Raw genomic sequence first — 20,621 nt, 5'->3', positions numbered from 1 at the left:
CTTTCATGATATAAAGCTTTCCCTACCTCAGTAATATCAGCTCAATCTATCACTTCACCCTAATGCTCTCATCAAAACCATGCAGTCTGACTCCATTTCTGCCTCACAGGATGGCACTGATTCATGCATCTAACCTGCCTTCAGAACTCCGGCAGTTCTCCTGTACCTGAGCACGATTTTAGTCCTTTCAGTCGTTACGCAGAACGACAATGCACATTACCCAGCAGCCACAAAGGAGATGTCAAACAGTACACCACTCATCTGATGCAGACCTCGCTCGCTCAAGCTTCTCTTTATGTTTCTTTGCTGACTTTCTGCAATTGTGTCTATATATAACATATTCCACACCGTGCTTTCATAAGCCTGTTAAATAGGACTAGCCCAACTTTAAGTACCCACTATATATCCAGAGTCGACACAAGGTCTGGATGAAGTCTGAAAAGAAAATATCTAGGAACATGTTTTAATAAAACCCAGAAATTCACACTGATAGCAAAGTCTTCTGTCCCCACTTTTGGGGAAACAGAAATTAATTTTCATGTACATGTAGTAAGAGGCAAGAAAAGTAAGGAAAAGAAAATAAGCAAGAAAAAACACAGCACCAGAAAGAAAATGTGTGGCTAATTAACATCTGTGAACATGAGACAAAAAGAATCAGATTATAAAAAGATGTGGAGGATGCAATTTGATCACATAAACCATTAATCAAACATTTCAGGGCAGACAGCAGAAACAGTGACTATTCAAATTATCTATTAGCTACCTGTAAGTATTCTCAGCTCTGTATACATTTCTTTCCTACAGCAGCATCTCACCCTAGCCCTGCATCTTCAGCAGAGCAGGGCAGAATTATTTTTCACAATGATCTTTTAAAATAACTTCTGGCAAACCTAATGAACCTCAAATTATATCTATGGGTTTTACTTTCCATAGCATCAGTCTGGGACTATTGACTGAAAACTTAAGCTGTGCAGTCACTGACTGACTTTTTTTTTTTTTAATAATCTTTCTCAGATGAGTGTCACTGTCTACCATTAACACTTCTCATTTCAGAAGTTTATACCTTACCTTTCTGATGTATATACACTCATATATTCTTTGGAATTTAGTTAAATGGTGGATTAACCTCAATTACGGTGTGGGTTGCTCAGTAGAATAAACACTTTTTTCAAGCTAGCAGTTCTTTAATACTCAAGGATTGACAATGATAGAAGGCACAACCAAAAAACAGACGAAAGGATGCTTATACTTGTCATAGGTGTTCTAAGAAAGTAACGTAAATGTGTTTATTGTGACCCAGCGAGCCAGATAGTCTCACAGCAGGATGCTTGGGTACCTCAGTGGGCTGGTAATGAAAATGATTCACCGCTAACTGATGAGTTCAGACCCGCAGTAACTTGAAAAATTTATAAGCTAAAATGCTGTTTGCTGGGCTATCTAATGGGTTTAGTCCTTCTTTTTTTTTTTTTTTTCCAGGCAAACACATGCATCAATACAATACCAACATCACCAATTTGGATTTCCATCATCATTTTCAAAGACCAATGAGTAAAGAGACTAAATATGTCCTTCTACAAATGAAAGAAGGTACGGTGAGAGCGCTTTATATTATACTTCTCCATATTGTACCAGCTCAGAGAAAACTCCTCCTTTTTGCACTTAAATACCTTTCACAGGAGCATTGAGTACAGTAGTGTTAATAAAACTATTTTGGCAAAGTCTGCAGTAAGAACACTAATGGTAAAGTCAGTATGCTCTTCCAACAATCAGCATAAAGAGCCTGAGAGCAGGGAAGATGGTATCCATCGTTCCTTCTTTGCTTCGCAAGCTAAACTTTCAAATCAAAAATTGCCTTTCTAGGTTTCCAATGTTAAAGATTTACTGTTTTTAGCAGTAAAGCATACCTGTGATGTAACGTCAAAATTTCTCTGTAATATGACTTAGATTTTGAAGACAGACTTGAGAAACATACCTACCTAAATGAGACCAAATTAACTACAGAGTAATTATTAAAAAAAAATTCTGTATTTTGCTATTGTATGCAATAGTTGTAGTATTTGATCAGTACGCAGCCATCACCATAGCACCATTTTTGTATAAAAAGAATGAAATTTTGGGTTTATTTAAAGTTAGGAAGAGTCTAGCCTAAAGAATCTGTAACTGTTTTATGACCTATTAGACAAATTTTCCATTTTTCTTCTTTTCCTCATCCATCATCTACACCCAGTGCTGTCCTTATCAAATTTACATGCCAATAATATCACATGGGGCAAGGACAAGTGATGAGAGCAACGGAGATGATCACTTCTCTAGGCCCGTCTGCAAAGGCCCCTGTGGTCTCTGGAGACCACAGCTCCCTCTTACCCGTGGACGAGAACACGAAAGCCACCCCGCACCCTTCCCTGTGCCCTACTCCACACCCAGCATACCTGCTCTGGCTAGCCGGTTAGGCAGCAGTAAAGATGCCATTACATTTTCCATTTCGGTGAATAAATACATCTGTTTAGGCCAGTAGTAACAGCAGTACTTACATACACAATGATGTGCAACTTTTTCATCCATAGCTTGAAAAATTCTTCACAAAGTAAAATGGGCATCTCTATTTGCAGTTTGCAGCTTGTAAAGTTGAAGTGAAGAAAGATGACACGATTTGCTCAAGACTATCCACAAGTTAATGCAAAAAATAACATAAAGACCTGCTCAACTTGTGTCTCTTTTAGTGCACTGTCCCAAATTAATTGATATAATATGGAAATGCCTAGAAACAATCCTAACAATATAAAAAGAGTGGAAAATAAAAAAGAAATATTTTTGTTTGAAAGAAATAATGGTTAAAAAGCGCCAAAAATAAGATTGATTTAAATTTAATTTTCGTATGTCTCATCACCTTGTAAGTGAGAAAAAAGACGGACATCTAAAGCTGCTTTCTATTGTCTCTTTTAGGGTTGAGTTGCACTGAAAATGATTTTTCTGCTGGCGGCCTTTTCATTCAAGTTTTTTCACATCCAATTTTTGTGATGCTCTAATCAGTTCCTTGGTAGCTATACTTATTGTACTAGTTGAAAGAAGGTATCAAACACCAGAGTGTAAAGTAAATAGACAAAGTAAAAAGGGTTACTGATTTAGGAGAAAAGGTTCCATTTATATAAGTGTGTCTAAAAGACAAACAAAAAGACAAAATAAAAGGAAAATGAACATTCTTGAAACTGTTATAAAACTAATATTGTTCCAAAGCGCACTATCGTGTGCTGAGGTGTCTCCAGGCATCATCTAATACCCCAGCTCCAGCCCTCTGAAAATGTCTGCTCATTTTTTGGCATTTTGGTGAGTTAAGAAGCTCCCTTTGTTAGCATTTCCCAAAATATCCTAGAGCTATTCTCCAGAATACCTCTTCTACCTCTGCCTTTTCTCAGAGTATTCAAAAACTGCTTTTTTTCCCCTTAAGGCAGCTGTAAAATAGCACACTTTAAACCTTAACCAGAAGTTCTGGAAGACTGACTGGATCAGAAAGCAGTGTTTCATTTTCATTTTTTCTTACTCCAATACAGGATTGTTAAGGCAGTAAGCTACACGTAGCCAAATCACTGCTTTTTCCCTATGAAATTCAAATTTTTACCTCTTTTTATTACTTATTGTAAATGTCCTGATTGACATTTAACAGTTAACAACAGTCTCAGACCAAGGAAATGAAGAACTAAACAAATGGTCAATGCTTTGCTTGACTCAAGAACAGCAAAGTCCTAGAGCCAAAATGCCCTTCAGTATAACGATCGCAAATCATGACTGTGTGCTATTCTACTATTGCTGTATTCTCCCCACAAGATAAGAACTTCCTATCTGTAGGCATGTTTGCTAATGTGCTTACCTGAAACATTAAAATATAGTGATTACTTCAAAGAGAGATAAAGCCACTTTTTCATGTGTTAACATATAATAAAATTCTGATAATAAAATACTGATTTATAATGCAATTAAAGCATAGACATTTATGGCATGTAAATGCTGATGCTAGTTACAGAGAATACTAAATATATAACAGCAGGGTTGATGCCCACAGCAATTCAGATATTTATAGAGAAAGTCCAAGCCAGCTTGGCACATCTAAATGGACATGCTTTCGGCAGCTGAAAACCATAAACATTGCTGGAAGTAGCATCCCGTGAGATTTTAAGCAGCTCGTTACTACAGTTCAAACAAGAAGGCAATCAATTTGGAAGCTTTTTGGGAAGAAGTGTCGTGGTCGAGGATCAGGATCTCCAGCAAGGGTCTGCACCCTGCTCTGCCACTGCGATAGTTTTGGCAGCCCTTGTGGGCCACCTCCCCGCAGGGTGCTTTGGACCAGGCCAGATGATGTGCAGAGAGCTCAGATTAGAAATGTCTCCAAATGTCTTTATAAAATTCTGAGTACAGTTCCTATTCCTCTGTCTGTCCTGAGCCTAACTATGCACACCTTCACTGAAGAATAAAAACAAACAATTTTAAATTAAAAGCATCTATATTTTTCCTCAAATGGTTTTGCCATGTTGTTGAGGGATTTGCTTTTTTGGTAAGACCATGCTTTTTTCAAATCAAATATGTGTAGTTTACCAGGACCAAAAACTTTTGTGATGCTGACATTTATTGCTAAAATAAAAGTCTTCATTGCTATCTACTGAGCAGCAGTATCTGAGACACCCAGAAATGTCCATAAAAATATCAGTGGCAATTCAGACTATAACCTGAGGTAAATGTGAACTTGTAATTCACTTTAACAATGCAAAAAAGTGTAAAAATCCCGGTTTCTAAGTAGTAACAAATATTTGTCTCTATCACTTGCAATTTGCAAATCATTCTAACATGAATCTTTCTCAGCTTCATTCATGAGCACAATCCCTTCCAGCATTATGATGCATGTGTGTTTTTTCACTTTTGCTTGTGGAGATTTGGAAATTTTGTGCTTGACTGAATATTGTTTAGTTGTACCTAGTAATTTTTTAAACAAACAGCATCAATTTAAAGCACTTAGACTTGTTAGGAAGGAGATGGGTTAATCTGCAGACCAAATGTAAGACTGTCAAAACTGTGTAATGAACGTGGTTTATCACATGGATATCAGTACTGTACGTGTGGTAAAAATGGGAAAGATTTCTGAAGAGTAAATTTCTAGTTTCTATCTACCATTAGCTGTTGAAGATCCAACTAGCCCACTGCATGCCAGTCCCCAGCATCTCCTTCTCTCCTGCTCCATTGCAAAACTAACTAAAAGCTAACTGCAAACAGAAAATAGGTCAAGGTTATGTGCACCCGCAAAAGCTAAAACTCTAAAAAGATAACTAGTTTGAGGCTAAGCTGAAAAAAAAGGCCAAATGACACAGTATTAAGAATGATTTTCTCTCTAGCTTTTGCCTCTTTATGTGTAAGTGTGTGTGTAAACATACAAAGTGTGCACAGAAAGCCCATCTATGAATGTCAGAATACTCATGCATGAGTTATATACATACTTAATCCCTACCTGTTAAATAAGAAACTTGATAAGAAACTTCAGAAAAATTCAGAGTCCCCTAGATGTGCTAGAGTGCTGTTTTGTTGCAGCGTATTGCAGAGACACTGCATCCATGCGGCAGAAATCACAACTGTTCTGCACAGTGCCATCAGGCAACCACCAATCCATTGCAGACGCTCCCAAAACTCTTGCCCTTCGCATGCTATTGATATATCTTGACCTCATTGTTGACTCTTTAGCTATTTTAAAAAGCTTGCAGTAAAGAGCTGGCACACAAGGCAGTGGGGGGGTAGACAACCAGCTACTCAAGAAAACTGATAGTGTGGGAGCCAAAATACAGAGGTCAAAATCCTAAATTATTTCTTGAAAATCATCTATTTGTTTGATCATGCTAAATTCAATCTTAAATGTCTATTTAACAAACTATAACAGAGACTATTTTAGTTCAGAATGTAAATGTTGCAGGACCTCTGCATTCCAGTGGTTTTTTTAACCTAAGATTATACTTTTACTATTGTTACTGGTAACATCACTACTTTTCACATGCTATATTTAGTGAAAAAATAAAAAATCTCCACCAGCACCAGAAGTGACCAACAGTACATTAAGTATTACTGACCTACGTAGCTCTGTGACTGGCTTTCACGAGGAGAGGGACTTCCGTACCTCGCTGCTGCTGGCGGGGAGCGCGCTGCAGAGCCGCGGGCCGGCGGGCACGGCGGCAGCACGGCAGCAGAGCTTCTCCCGCCGCAGCGGCAAAGCGGGCAGGCAGCCTGCGCGCAGCAGAGCACCGCGTCCCTCCGAGCAATTTTCATGTACAATTGAACATGCTCAGCACCATGGGGATGGCTATGTTATTGGGCACTAGTTACTACTGTTTAAATTAATCCATAAAGCAGTACAAGTTCCTACGCTTGTAATCAGATGCATGCGGACAGTGTCCAGATGAATGAGTCCCATATCTGCCCACAAGACCAATCTACATATCCCAGATGTAGACTACCCTGAGGCACACATTAAAAGGCAAATTACTAGGTGGCTCACCCTCTCCCTGCAAAGTGCCACCACCACCTTTCCCCTTCCAGCCCCTCCATGCCATCAACTGCTCTGAAGATGTTTCCTGGCAGGCGACGGCCCAAAGCAAGCTCTGACCGCTGCGTGGTGGGCTGACCGGCAAGCCCCGCTCCTGCCGGGTAAAGCCTGATAGAGAAAACGTTAGCAGCTACCGGGGGATGGATCAGCTCAAAGAAACCTCCCTCCCAAAGAAATACACACATCAAGGTCTGCGAAGCAGGAAACTGCTGAGAGAGAAACGGCACCGTGGGCACGCTGCACCAAGCAGCAGCGTCTGGGCCCAGGCAACAGCAGCGAAATGTCAATAGAATTACTCAAAATGTTTAAAAGACTCTTTAAAATCTTCAGTCTAAGGACTCTTTAAAAGACTTAGAAATAACTACGAATACTACCATCTGAAAATACAGGAGTAATTCATGCTTGCTCCCACTCCCCTGTCCAAGCTCCTAAGTTGCACTTTCTCTTTGCATTTTAGGAGTTATGGGGCTAGCAGAACCTCTGCTATGAAACCCAACCACCTTGTATTCACAGCATACTTATCTTTCACCATGCAATTAATCGTATAACGCAATTATTTGAAAAATTGCAAATTAGAAGACTCCTGTTTGGACTATAGAGCAGATTATAGGTACCCTACAGATTTGTCTTCCACTGAGCCATCCCCGGACCATATCACAAAGTGCGGGTGCCATATACTCACCTGCAGTTTTCTGGTTTTGTGTGGTGGTGGTGCTGGAACTGAAAATACACAGATTATGGAATATGTTTGTTCACGTTGAAAGACTGCATTGAAATGCAGGTCTCCAAGTCCATTTAAAATAAGGAAAAGTCATGGCCAAGTGATCTGATAAATGAACTAAAAGTTCAATGATGTGAAAATCACTAAGACCTTATTTCACTCCAGGCTTTCACATTTTGCTCAGGAATAAAATAATGGAAGGAAAAAGAGGTAAAAAGTGTGATGGAAATTTTGTATCAAAACATCAGAATTTTTTTAGATGTCATACACTTACTTCTATTGTGATAGGTTAAAAAAATCCAACTACTTTAAGGTCTTTGCTTGATAACTGGAACATTTTAAAGAATTCTGAATTACACTTTAAATATTCTGCACAATACTCTCCCCAGCACAGCCACGAGTTCTGTCAATTCTGTGACAGATACGTCCGCTAGAGCTTTTGGAAAGTGACTGAGGACAAAACTTTGTCTAGTAAAGCCAAAAGGCATTTCAAGGCTGATTTAAATGAGGCCAGGATTTCCTCATCGGATCCTTCCCAGCTACAGAACAGCAATCAGAAAGGCCTGAACTGTAAAACCTTGTACCGTCATTTGTAATTGACATGTAAAATCCCAATCTGAAATGCAACATTTTCACTCCCAAATTCCAGTTGCTCTAGTAACTAGGTACTTCATGGGCCTCAGAGATCACCCGTATTGTTTTTTCTAATTACATTCGCAAGTAATTAATGCCATTGCTGCATTCCTGGATTTGCAGTATTCCCTAGATATTCCTGTACTGAGCAAAAGGGGAATACTGTGATAAAATAATCTAATTGCAAAGTCCAATTGTAAAGATTTTTAATAGCAATCACTGTATAGCACTTTTAATTTTCTGTGTGCTCCATGAACATTAAATAATTATTTCTCACAACACTCCTGTGAGTAGATTATACCGCCTCTGTCTCCGCGCTTGGTAGAGTGTGTCCTTACCCCTCTGCTCTGTCGAACACGTTACACACGAGAGGCAGGTATTCAGACGTGCCGGTGTTGCACATGGCTTCTGTCATTAAGTTGTATAAGTTTTTAGCATCATCAATAGAAATTTACAATGAATCTTACAACGTTAATATGTCCAAAACATATTTAAGTCAAGTATAGTTTATGGGCCTTGATCATTTGCACTTTTTTTTTAATGCTATAAGCATTTGGTCTTTCAAATTGAATTGGGAGTATCTTGTATCTGTCAGTCAAAGCAAATTTTTCTTTCCGCCTATCACCCGGACAGAAGCCCAGTAAGCCCAGTCAGGCGAAACTGAAATTTTTTTCCATCTATTTAGATAACCATACATAGTCTTCTTTCAACAGAGTTTTCCCCATTAAGTTCAGAAAAAAAATAAACGAATCAAGTTTAGAAGGCCAGTCAGGAAAAATCAAAATGAAACAAGGTTTACTATGTGATCTAGTCCTACCAAAGAGAGATGCTTGAAAAAAGAACTCGCATTTGTTATTAAGAAGTTAATACAACTTTGTCAGACTGTCAAATTATATTGCCAGTTGACTCCATGAAATGACAATATGAGCTATAAAGGAGCTTGAAGAATGATTCTGTGTATGCTAAATATTGCATAACCAGTACTCATTAGTTTTCGGCACTATTTTTACAGACTTGAAAGGTTCTAGTTAATACGCTGGACCTACTGTACTCGATGGGAGTTCTTCCATTGACTTTAAAAAAAGGAAGGATTTCTTCCTCAACTTCCTAACGCCTGCCTGCGAGCATCAGGACTCTGACCACTGTCTGAGTGCCAGCACTTAGCAGCCCCATTTAATTTTATCTGCCCATCACATTTTCTAACAGTGGTCAATATGGAAGATGTTGGAGACTTTTTCCATGAAATTAAATCAGAACAGAAGGAATGGGGGAAGAAAAGATAAAAAGCTGCAATCTAAATCACTCATGGTTTAAACCGAACAGAGAGATAATTTCTCATACACATGAGATACGTGGGGCCTACCTGTAAGAAGGTTATGCAAGAGGAAGCATTTAAGTACATTTTACTTTTTGGTCTACTCCCTATTCCATTTTTCCGCAATCATTTTAGAACAATCAGAGTACTCAAACGCATTAATACAGCAAAATTAGGCAAAATAACCTTTGTGAACAAAACTGTCTGACAAAGAATTATAATAAACAATTCAACTCTTAATGTACTCAGAATTTTCTGTCCTTTCGGCTCATTCAGGCCCTCTGTATAGCATCATTTCTTCCCGCATTTCTGGCCAAAGCAATGTCTTTACTTGAAAAACAGCCTCTTCTGATCTGGGATATAACTTCCCAGAGAATTAGGCTGCCCCATGCACATCACTGGGCCCTTTCTTTGCACCCTGGGCCCTTTCCCACGCTCGATTTCTGTCCCTTCTCCTCTGTGCTTGTTTTTTTTCTGCTCCCTATTCTGTTCCTTTTTCTGCAGATGTTTTTCTCCTCATCCTTGCTGAGTCCTTACCGATTCTGCAGGGTTTTGCTAATGAACGGTCACAAGACTCCTATGAGATTGATGCTGGTAGGTAGGTAAAACTTGAGGAGAAAAGCCTAGTTAGTCTGACCAGGCCCCTGAAGGATTTAAAATGAGAGGTGCTGTTAGGGTGCAGATAGCCCTTAATATCATTCCATAAATGAAACAACGAGGTGAGTATTTATTAGCTGCTGCATTAGGAATCTGCCAGCAGCAGCTCGACTAGCACCTTCCCCAAACCCCTCTGTGCCTCTCGCAGACCCGCACGAAACACTGCACCTGCACCGTCAGCTGTAGCCTGACCAATTTATGTTTTTTTTACAAAGAAATCAGTACAAAAAGCTTTTCTTCTTACATGATCATATTCCATATTCAGGGCTTTTTAATAGAAGGACTGATAAATTACTTTTAATAATGCTTGAAGGTTTGCTGTCAGGATCAGAGCACTCAAAATCGCAGTGGTGGAAGGGAGGTTGAGCTAATAAGAGCCATAGGCTTAGAGTGTGGAGACCAGCTTAACATAAGCATCTGCTATCTAAATAAGCTTAAAAAAAAAGGATAAATAACCTCTATGTGCACGAGAATGTCATGACTCTGAGGGGGACGAGCAGCAGAGAAGCTGACCAAGAATCATTTCGTGGAGGGGAGGGAAGCCCCAAAGCTCAGCACGCGTTATTCGCACAACCTACCAAGCATACGTGGGTGAACGCTGCTGCTGCCGCTGCTGCACTGCTTCTCGCTTTTCACCGACTGCAGGGAAATCCGATGTCAGGCCAGACAGGACCAACTTCATTCAGCAAATCCAGAAGAATCTGGGCTGCAGCAAAACACTGAAAGAGAATTACTCCTTGTGGCATGTATCATCTTGTCTGGAAAGGTTATTTTTTAATTAGTTTATAGCATATGTAGGAAAAAAAACTTATTAATTTTTACCTACAGTGTAATGTTTGTCTAGTTATGATCCTTATTACCTATTTTCCTCATATTTTGGGGACGTAGGAAACAACATAGACTGAACTTATCATTCTCTCAAGAGTATTAGAAACAGATATCATTGCTTGTACCTTCATTTCAAGTGCCCCATCAAATGGCTGGCTAGGGAGCAAAACTCGTAATTTCATGAGGGTAATTGGATACATTTTCTTCTGTTGCAAGCAAACTGCCCCCTGGCACAAGAATTTTAAAACCTTGGCAGCGGACCTCCTGAAACCCATCTGTGTTGAAAATTAATTTTTTGCTTTTGGGTATACTATATTTACATATTTTGGTTTTATTTCTCAATATTTAATCTAGTGAGAAAAAAAGACTTTTAGGCCAAGCATTGAAACTTCTCAACAGATTTTAAGAAATGTAGCTCCCCAGAAGAAATTCTCTAGCCACATTCATATAGCCAATAAGCACAACTGGACCTGACCCGACTTATTTATTTAAGCAGTCAAATGCTAATTATAAGCACACTTTTTTTTGAAACATTCATTATTTATGCTATCATACTGAAGAACAGCTGATAGCATTTGCTACGAATGTAAACTGATGACTGTTCTTTCATATGCCTATATTTTCCCAAAGCTTTCCTTTGGGTGAAATTTGTCATGCATGGTCTCTTAGCAACACTGAATTCCTGTTGTTTTCAAACATTTTTCTTATTTAATATAAAGAAATCACAAAATAATTTTGACTATCAAGGCACAGGACACCTGGGCACAGATTCATCTACCTAACTTCGGGTGACAGTCCCCTCGGCAAGAGACTGACGTTCCCGATGGTAAAACCTAAGGTGAACCCTTAGGGAAACTCTTAGGTGGGTTGGGTCACCCCTCTTGGGTTGCTTCTGGTCAACATTCATCCTGCAGTTGTGGCGTTGCAATGGAATATAAAGAGCAAGTTATGATTTCACCAGTGCAAAAGTAATTTTTTAGTTCCACTTAGTGTAAAAAATTCAAATAGATTTTTGGAAAAAGCAAGAAGTGCAAATTCTTTGAAAGCAAAAATGTGGTTTTCTAAACCAACGGTATGCTCAAGGGACTTGCTGCCATGAAATGTGTTAAGCCCTCCATCCTTCTTAACATTGAAATATGTCAGCATGCACAGAAGTTTCTTCATGTTAAGTGCTGTGCGTCCTAAAGAGAAACACTCACTATAAAAGCTCGACCTCTGCTGTAGGAAATGTGCACTTTAACTGTTCCTGCTAAGACAACAACCACTTTAAAAACAAACAAGAAATACTCAAGGTTATCAAGGGAACAAACCATGAAAACCACAGAGGATTAAAAAAACTGAAACTCAGATGAGCAAAGATGATTTACAGACTTGAAACAACTCTAAAACCGTAAGTGGAAAAAGCTAATGCGACATTTCAAAGGACACATGTTGTGAAAACCATGAACTTCAGGGCATATGCTTGTTCCCAGATGAGGTCTGGAGCAAATTATTTTCTTCTGCAGCATCTGGCAGTTTCTTCTGCCAAAGCGCAGGGACCCACCGCGCTGGTCAGCAATTTCTGTGTGCCGAGTTATCCGAGGAGCTGACACCTACACACCCTACCTACACGGCGAAGGACAGGAGAAACTTCCTTTGAAGGACAGACACCAGAAATTACCCGTTATTACAGCCATATGAAAGGGCAGAACAATCCAAAGTGTTATAAATGAAAAATGCCCAAAAAAGCCATCCCAGCTGTGAACTAATGCGAGCATGGCAAACGATATCTATTCATACGGACACGGTCTGAGACGCTGTTGAGCCGCATCCCGCTCAGCCTTCCCGCGGACGCCGTGGATGTGGCTCTGAGGGCTCGCATGGACGGGACAGCACCTTAACTCTTTGGAATAACATTTTCTACAGCGCCAGATGACTGAAGCGGGATGAGGTGCCAGGTGAAATGTCGATCAGAGGATGTGAAAGGTTTTAAAGCAACGGACCTGCAGGGAAGGCGAACGGACAGTGCCGAACTCTACCACAGCCACCAAAGCTAATAAGATGGTAGGCGTACCCCTTTCGTTAGCTTTAAACATTCCTTATCTCCTCGTTACTCCCCAGCGGGTACCCGTGGGCGCCGGCCGCGGGACCCCCGGGCACTGCCACAGCGAAGCCCCTGGGCACAGCTCCATGCCCCAACCCGCCGCAGATGGCAACACGAACCTTCCCCCCAAGTATCTCCTGCTATTTTCATTTTTATGGGATGCATTTTAATTTTCCTCGCTTTCCACGTTCTGGAGAGGGTGCCAATCTTTCAGTCGTCATATGTCACGTTTCTGGCAGAGAGTCCTCAGCCAACCTTAACTCTCTGCACGTCTAACGCCGGAAAGCTAAGGAGCACCAAGATGGTTTTATGGCCTTTAATGACGACGATCATCCTTGTGATTATCTAGTATTTTGCATAAAACAAACCATAGTATTTTGTTGAATAATTTCCACATCAACCCCCAGAAACACGAAAGCTAAACCTACACAATATAGTACTGATCTAAAGAAAATTTTCTAGTTATAAAACTGGTGAAAAAGACCCTAAAGAAATACATTCAGGACATATTAATACATTTGGAATGGAAATGATTGAGTAACTAACAACCCCCCCTACCTTACATGTTGACAAATACAAGCAATAAAATATATGGGGAAAAACTGAACCATGTTTTATGACATAAAATTACATGACTCAACTGTATTAATATTTCTTAACAAAGCAAATAGGCCGAAATCTCTGGTGCTCATGATGACGGAAGCAGGAGGAAATATGAAAGTAAATATAGCTCTATTTGTAGCCAAACCAATGAAATATTCTTTGTAATGTCTTGCCACGTTTGTGTTACGCTAAGAATATCAAAGGAGCCTAGGAAAACGCCTACTTTCCAAAACATGAACTTCAACAAATTCAGGACTGCCACCACCATACGGGTACCAGAAGCAGCCCGCAATTCCCCACGCCCACTTCACCCCAAGCAGTTCTTCTCTAAATTTTTTTTTGGTTTATGACACCAAAGAGCTGGTTTTGGCAGAAATCTTAAACAAAACTATGCAGAACAAAACAAAAAAATTGTGTGATGGTGAAAGAAAGGGAATTTTCCTCTGAAAGAATAGCTACATATTATGTGTATCTAAAGTACTGTAGTATTTCATTTGCATTTTCATAGCATTTATACTCATAGCATAACCCCCAAAAATAATACAGAAAGAAATTATCATACCTGCAGCTATTTGCAACCTTTGCTCATGAAAAAGATTAGGCTTTTCCTAATTCTTCAGTAATTTAACAAAACCTTCTCTCAAGCAGGAGGAAACCATTTGTTTTGTTTTGCTGTCTTGAGTATTTGTAAAGAGGGACAGTATATGCTGCCTGTCAGTAATATTATATTAGATAATAGTATTCCTGAATTTTAAAGTTATGAAAAAGTAACATTGATTTTTTGGACCAATCTTCCCTGAAAAAGAGATAGCACAGCTTCTGTGAAATAAGCCACATAATCAGATTAGCTTTAGAGCACTGATTACTGTACTTCACATTCAAATAAAAAGCCAAAGAATAATTTATTTGATGTACTTGTTAAACTAAAAATGCAGAATAGACAGAATATGGAAGTTCTTTGATCTTTTGTAGGTATTCAATATAATCTCAATGCTTCTTGGTGAGTGACAACAATTCATAATGTTTTAAAAATAAACCCCTATGCAAAGGAGTTTTTTTTAGCTTTAGCTTATACTTTCATTATATAACTGCTGCTTTGAAGTTTTTTTTCATATTTAAACAACATATTTTATTCTCATCTTGGAACGCAGACCTAGTAGCTCAAATAGTTCTGCAAAAAGGAGAACAAAGTTGACTCAGATCCTTTTTAAAGAAGATAACATTAAAAATATGGTTAGGAGAGTAAGCTTCTCATTTACGTTCCTTTCCAAAAATGATAAAAAAAAAAAGTGGTAAGAGTCAATTTGGGCTCATTCTTATAGTATCTAGGTATTTTTCTGAATGCCAGGTACAGGGTGAAGCCTGCAAATTTGCCTCCCATTTCCCACTTTCTTTTTCACCAGAGAAGCAAAATTGTGCAGCACATAAACGGAAATTACCCACTGTGAATGAGCTCCCCGAACTCTTTTCCCAACACACTGCTACTTCTGGGCACCCTGCAAGAACAAGAGTCAAGATTTTCAAAAAAACCCACCTAGTCCATTATTGAAACCAAAGGAAAAACTTCTGCTACTCTTGGAAAATTTTAACAAAGAGATATTTTTTTCTTTACTAGGAGAACTTTTACCTTTCATATGAGTTCCTCCATCCCCTCTCCTATCCCTCACCTTTCTGTGCGATTCCAGAATTGAACTAACTGCTGCAGTTTGCAGTGTTTCTTTAACAATTCTGCAACAAAACAATTCATTGGATTGGTGACTTCTGGTCTGCAGTGGACAAAAGGGCTGTTTATTTCCAAAGGCAGAAACGAGGAATCCCCCGTAAGTATGCAGTCTGCGCTTGTCATCTCTCCCAGCTCTCTATCAGAACAATTTGTGTAGAGCAACCAGGTTAGCGAGATAATGGGGGCGATACATTCGGCCTGGCTGAAAATCCATTTTTAGGCAGCTATTGGGGTTGGTAAGATAATGGAGAGAGAATGCATTTCACAAGCTGTTCTTCAGTTATTTAACTAAGCTCTGAATTTGCCTTCAGAGGAATCTTTGCTATGAAGCGATTCCATCGGTGCTGTGCTGTTGAAATACAGTCGTGGGCTCAGCAGAGCAGAACGGATCAGGCCATTCACTTTCAGCAAGGCTACAGTGAAAAAGATTTTAATGCAATGACCTAAATGTAACTTGGGGAGGGAGAGGGATTTACATTTCCAAGAGATGTTTATTTTCTTACCTTGTTTATATAATTCCTAACGTTGTTTCCCAAAAGAAAAAAAAAGAAGCAGAAACTATTATAAAATTTGAGTTTTAAGTTATATTCTAGGGAAAAAAAATGAAAATAAACCTTACATGTACTAGGTATGTGATTCCAGGTGCAAAATGTTTTACATATATGTAATCATAATTCTCACAGTGTTGGTATTTGGAAAGAAGTCAGTGGGTCTTTAAAAATTTTTTTTGCTTCTTGGATTTCTGAACTTGGACTTCTAAACTATTTACATTACATTTTTTTTTTTTAACGGACACTGAAACCGGCTTTTACAAGTCAAATTTCTGATTGGTAATATAACCACTTAAGCATCAAGACATGCTTCTGCATCTATGATTGCAGCAAAAGAGTTAGCCAATTAGGGAGGGAGGGAAGGAAGGAAGGAAAAAGAAAGAAAGAATGAACGAAAGCAAAAGGAAGGAAGGAAGGACGGATGGACAGAACAGGACAGGACAGGACGGAAGATGATTCCAAGACATTCATTTCTTCTGAGTTTGTATGATCTTCTTCTACAATTCCACACCCCAAGAAAGAAGATGACGGATATCTGGAAAAGGATTTACTCCAAAGAACATGCATCAAGAAGCAAGTAATATTGTAAGCAGCTGTACTAACTTAACTGCCTTTCTTCTGCCTAATGTATCCCCACCAGCTGAGCAGCAGCTCTCTTGGCTCCTCTTTTTTTGCATTATCCTCCAGTCATTTCTGCAGCTTCCCCACTTTTCTTCAAGAGGTCGCCGTCCTCCTGAGCCACAGACCCTGCAAGCTCCACCTGCTCCTCTGCCTCACAGTTGCTGCAACACCCCAAGTTTGCATCCTCCAAAATTAATTGCCAGTCTAAATGCTGTTCTTCCTGTCTTCTGTAGAAATTACTCAAGCCTGCCTATTCTCCTCCTCCAGACATTGTGCACCCTCAAAAGCAGAGGATTAGGCTATTCTGGCTGTGGCATTAGCTTTCGGACCTTTGTCCTCGCAGGCATCGTTTAGGGGCATGCACAGGCCAGGCACCTGGTGGAGCAGCTCCTACCAGCAGTTTTATCTAGGTTGTTTCTTTTGGACCTGAATATTTCAGGAGTGTTTCTGCCAGAAATCACAGTCCAACTCATCAGCTTTAAGTGGCAGAACACAATGTGCGGCAACTGGTCCCTGTTCTGTAATTCACTGGATTCTGACTTGCTTTGAAACACAGCTTTTGTAGGCTGCCTTGACTGTACGAAAGGATATATTAATTAGATTCCTAATGTAGTGTTATGCCATTTCATATATCATCTTGACTGTTTTCTATTGAGATAGATAATCTTTGTATTTATACTTGTCATGCTCTTCTGCTCTTTGGCCTCCTTGGCATTTTGTGTCTTGGCACCAAACCACCTCTCTTCCAAGTCCATGCTGCAACAAAACCTCAGTCTTTGAGTAGACTGTAAAAAGGACACTGGTGGCTAAGAAGACTCAGCTGCTCATTTCTGCATCGAATGTTAGCATCAAAAACACTCTCTTCCCTTGATTAAGTGCTGTCACATGACCTTGTAAGTTGAGCTCACGCGGGGCTTTGTGAAAACCTGTAGTCTGGAGTATGCAACATCGACTAAACTCCCTGCAAATCACATGCGGTTTACATAAACGAGCGGCTCGGCTCTCACACCGGCAGCGAGAGGCCCGGTTACTAACACATGAAAAATGCACTCCCAGACTTGGCACAGCGCTTTTGCAGCTGCCAGATATGCCCCCTGTGAGCAGGTTGATGAGGAGGGCAACGAAAACATTTCCAACACTGCTAGCGACAGGAAGAAGAATGAGAATTTGGTTTATCTTGTTAGAGATTTTCTGATCATATTAGTGATTTCATTATGCTGCTCCCAGAGACCAAACCTTCCAAAATGGTATGGAGCTCAAAAATGCCCTAGGAAAATTGCTGCTATAAATCAGACTCGCACCATATTAACAGCACGGGAATCACATGGTGTCATGAAAACACGGACGCTTCCTGAAGTTGGGTTTGAACATACTTTTACATTCACACAGGTGACCAGGTCTCCACCCCCTGGGTTTCCCGTTCTAGTCCCTGCTTTGTGGCATGGCCTGGCTTCACCATGGCAGGTCGGCAACACCAGCTATGGCCAGATTCGCTCTGGTGCTTTCAGGCATGTGCTAAAAATTGAGGGGATGGAGGAGGGATGGAAGCGAAGCACTTCAGAGCAATAAACACAGTCCAGTCACGACCCAGAGAGGCAGGATTCTTTTAAAAGCTCAGAAAATTTCTAACTGGACAGAGAAGTTTCAGAAAGGGAACCTCAAAAATCCTGGTGGTATATGAAAAATCTAGGCTGAATCTTCTTTAACTGCTCAGACTCAAAAAACAACACGTAGCCCAACTTTCTTACTTGTGTCTTTCATAACCAGATTGATAGATGCCTCTAACAAGTTCAGAGGAATGTTAACATTAATCTGAACATCTTTGGCAGACTTGCTCTTTTCTCATGTGTGTTTGTAAGCATTTTCATTTGTTTATTCAGATTGTTTGACCTTCACCCTTTTCCCTCTCTTTAAATAATAAAAATACTTTACTATGCCTCTATATGGTCTCTCTCCCCATCTTCATCTGCCAGATGATCTCATCTCCTGTTTATCAAAACCTTCAGAAATAAAAATAATATCCCCCACCCCCCCCAGTTGGAGCCATCCCTAACCACTTATTTCAAGACTTCCTCTGTCTAACAATTCAGAGCTATTGTTACTCACCTACATCTTTGGGTAAGGACAAATGCAATCTATGTAATATAAATGACTGCAGAAAACTGTGTACCATTATTAAACCTAAACATTTTTTAAGACATACATATATATTCAGAACAAAATATGCTTGTACAAGTTATTTCAAAATGACTTGTGAAGAGCTGAGAGCAGCACAATCATTGATGAAAAAACCTACAACCACCTGTTGCAGAGTAATCCAATAACTATGGCAACACTATGACAATAAAAAGTTTTATCATGTGAATATGAGTATATTCTTATCATTCCACACCACTCATAGACACTGAATCGTCAACTAAAATATAGGAAGTATTTCCATCAGTAATTATCTCTGTAGCTACATTTTTCTTGCTCTAGCCACAATCAGGATTTCTAGTCCAATTATAATTCACACTTTTTAGTTTTCTCATTAGAGCTATTACAAAGTCTTGTTTGACACTCATGCACTCAGCTTCAAACTGCTGGCTGCAAAAGCTGAGAAGAAAAGGCTCTAAGATGGTAAGTAATTCTGAGGACATCATTTTTCATGAATAGACGGTGAGAAAGAGCTGATGTTCGTGCTTTTTCATTTCTCCCTATTCATGGAAGAGAGGAGGAGAGAGTAATAGGACACCAACAAAGGAGCACAAGGCAAAATAATTTTTGGTTTTACATAAGAATCTTAGGTTTTGCTTGGAAAGCACAACAAAAAATGGAGTTAGGCTTGGAATCCAGGCAGAAGCCAAACCTTTGGAGGCGAGTCTAAGTATTTTGCTTTGTTTTAAATTAAATTTCAAGCCAAAACTCCAGGGATTTGAGCCTATGGCCCAAACTCAATTACTACATCAAGGGACTGTGTCCAGTCTCTTTAACAGAAATTGGAGCAAGCCCTATGTGAACTGAAAAACAAACTGTTTGCTGAACTGTCTTTTAAACATCAATGTTTTACTCAGTCCTGCTTGAAAGGGAAGAAAAAGTGAGCTTGTACTGTATATAGCTGAGGCACGCCATCTCGTCCATCATTCGAGAAGAGATTCCAGAATATCCTGGACTCTGCATGAGAAAAGGGAATCTCATTCATTTATGCTAAAGCTCCTAAACTGTAAGAATATCCCATTCTTGACTTTCTTTGTATTAGCTCACTTCCTATAGGGACAAAAAGCATCTCATCTTCCTATAGGCAGAACAAACTGATTTCTTTTCAGAGACATTCAAAATTCCTTCACGGCACAAGAAGGGGGGAAGATAGAAAGAGACATTTGGCTGAATCTTTTTCATGGTCTACAGGGAAAAAGGCAGACAGGATTTATCCAGCATACAAAATCCCCTCATACTGGACTGACCAGAAATAAGACTCTGCTGAGGTATCCTAACTAATGTCCACTTCCTGGACACTTAAAAGGGAGTATCTATATCAGCAGGGTAGGAAACAAATGCAGCACTAAAGACAAGAAGGGAAGATCAAGACTATTTGATATCTCTGATTATTAGAGCACAGAAAGCATTAATTAGATTTGTTATGATATACAGGACCTATTCAGTAGTCTTCTGTCTTTGAATTGCGGTGAATTGGGACAGCACTACTGAACAGTTTCCATCCCCTTTGATAAAAATTACTACAGCACATCCCATGGACTGAAGAGTTGGGGATTGCACCTAAGTAAAATGCATCTGAATGTGCCTCAGTTGGCATGCACAGATGAATCCAGGTAAATTCTCCACAAAATTTATGAGAGCATTTAAAAGATTACAGTAGTATTCTTCAGTAGGCAAGCAAACAATTTACAATCTCAGCAGTCTTGCATAAAACTTCCTCATTAAAACCTCTTATATATACATTTTATCTACAGTATTTAGTCTACAGTATAGTGCATCCACTGCTCATTATTCATTATTCTATATTACTGTTGCTTCCTCTCTGATGTCCCGCTCAGTGATTAGCACTGATTTATTTTTTCTTCTTGTTGCCTCATTTTATTCTCCTGCTTTCTTTAAAATTATTAACATTAAAGGTCTTATCAGGACACCTGTACCTTGATCTTATTCTCAGGGTAACCGTCTCATAAGCACAGAGTATTGCATCCTCTGTGCTGAGCCCTAACCTTCTTGACAGCAAGAGATGCCTCACTACACTGCTGTGCCACAACCAGCAAATCCTTGATTCTGGTGCGGTGCACATCACTCTTCCCGGCACTTGCAACAGAAAAGGCGC

At 39.6% G+C, this 20,621-nt stretch overlaps 1 protein-coding gene across 2 annotated transcripts in view; it reads right to left on the bottom strand.

Moving 5' to 3' along the window:
• Positions 1-20,621, bottom strand: part of TENM1 (teneurin transmembrane protein 1) — a 748,569-nt gene that overhangs the window by 397,961 nt on the left and 329,987 nt on the right. For both annotated transcript variants that reach the window (XM_064518178.1, XM_064518175.1), the window contains exon 4: positions 10,479-10,619. The gene's annotated coding sequence lies outside the window, so the exon portion shown is untranslated. The remainder of the gene's footprint in view (positions 1-10,478; positions 10,620-20,621) is intronic.

Source organism: Dromaius novaehollandiae, chromosome 11 (assembly GCF_036370855.1).
Source record: "Dromaius novaehollandiae isolate bDroNov1 chromosome 11, bDroNov1.hap1, whole genome shotgun sequence".
Lineage (NCBI taxonomy): Eukaryota > Metazoa > Chordata > Aves > Casuariiformes > Dromaiidae > Dromaius > Dromaius novaehollandiae.
Note: the sequence above shows the minus strand (reverse complement) of the source record. Positions and strands in the feature narration are given on the sequence as shown.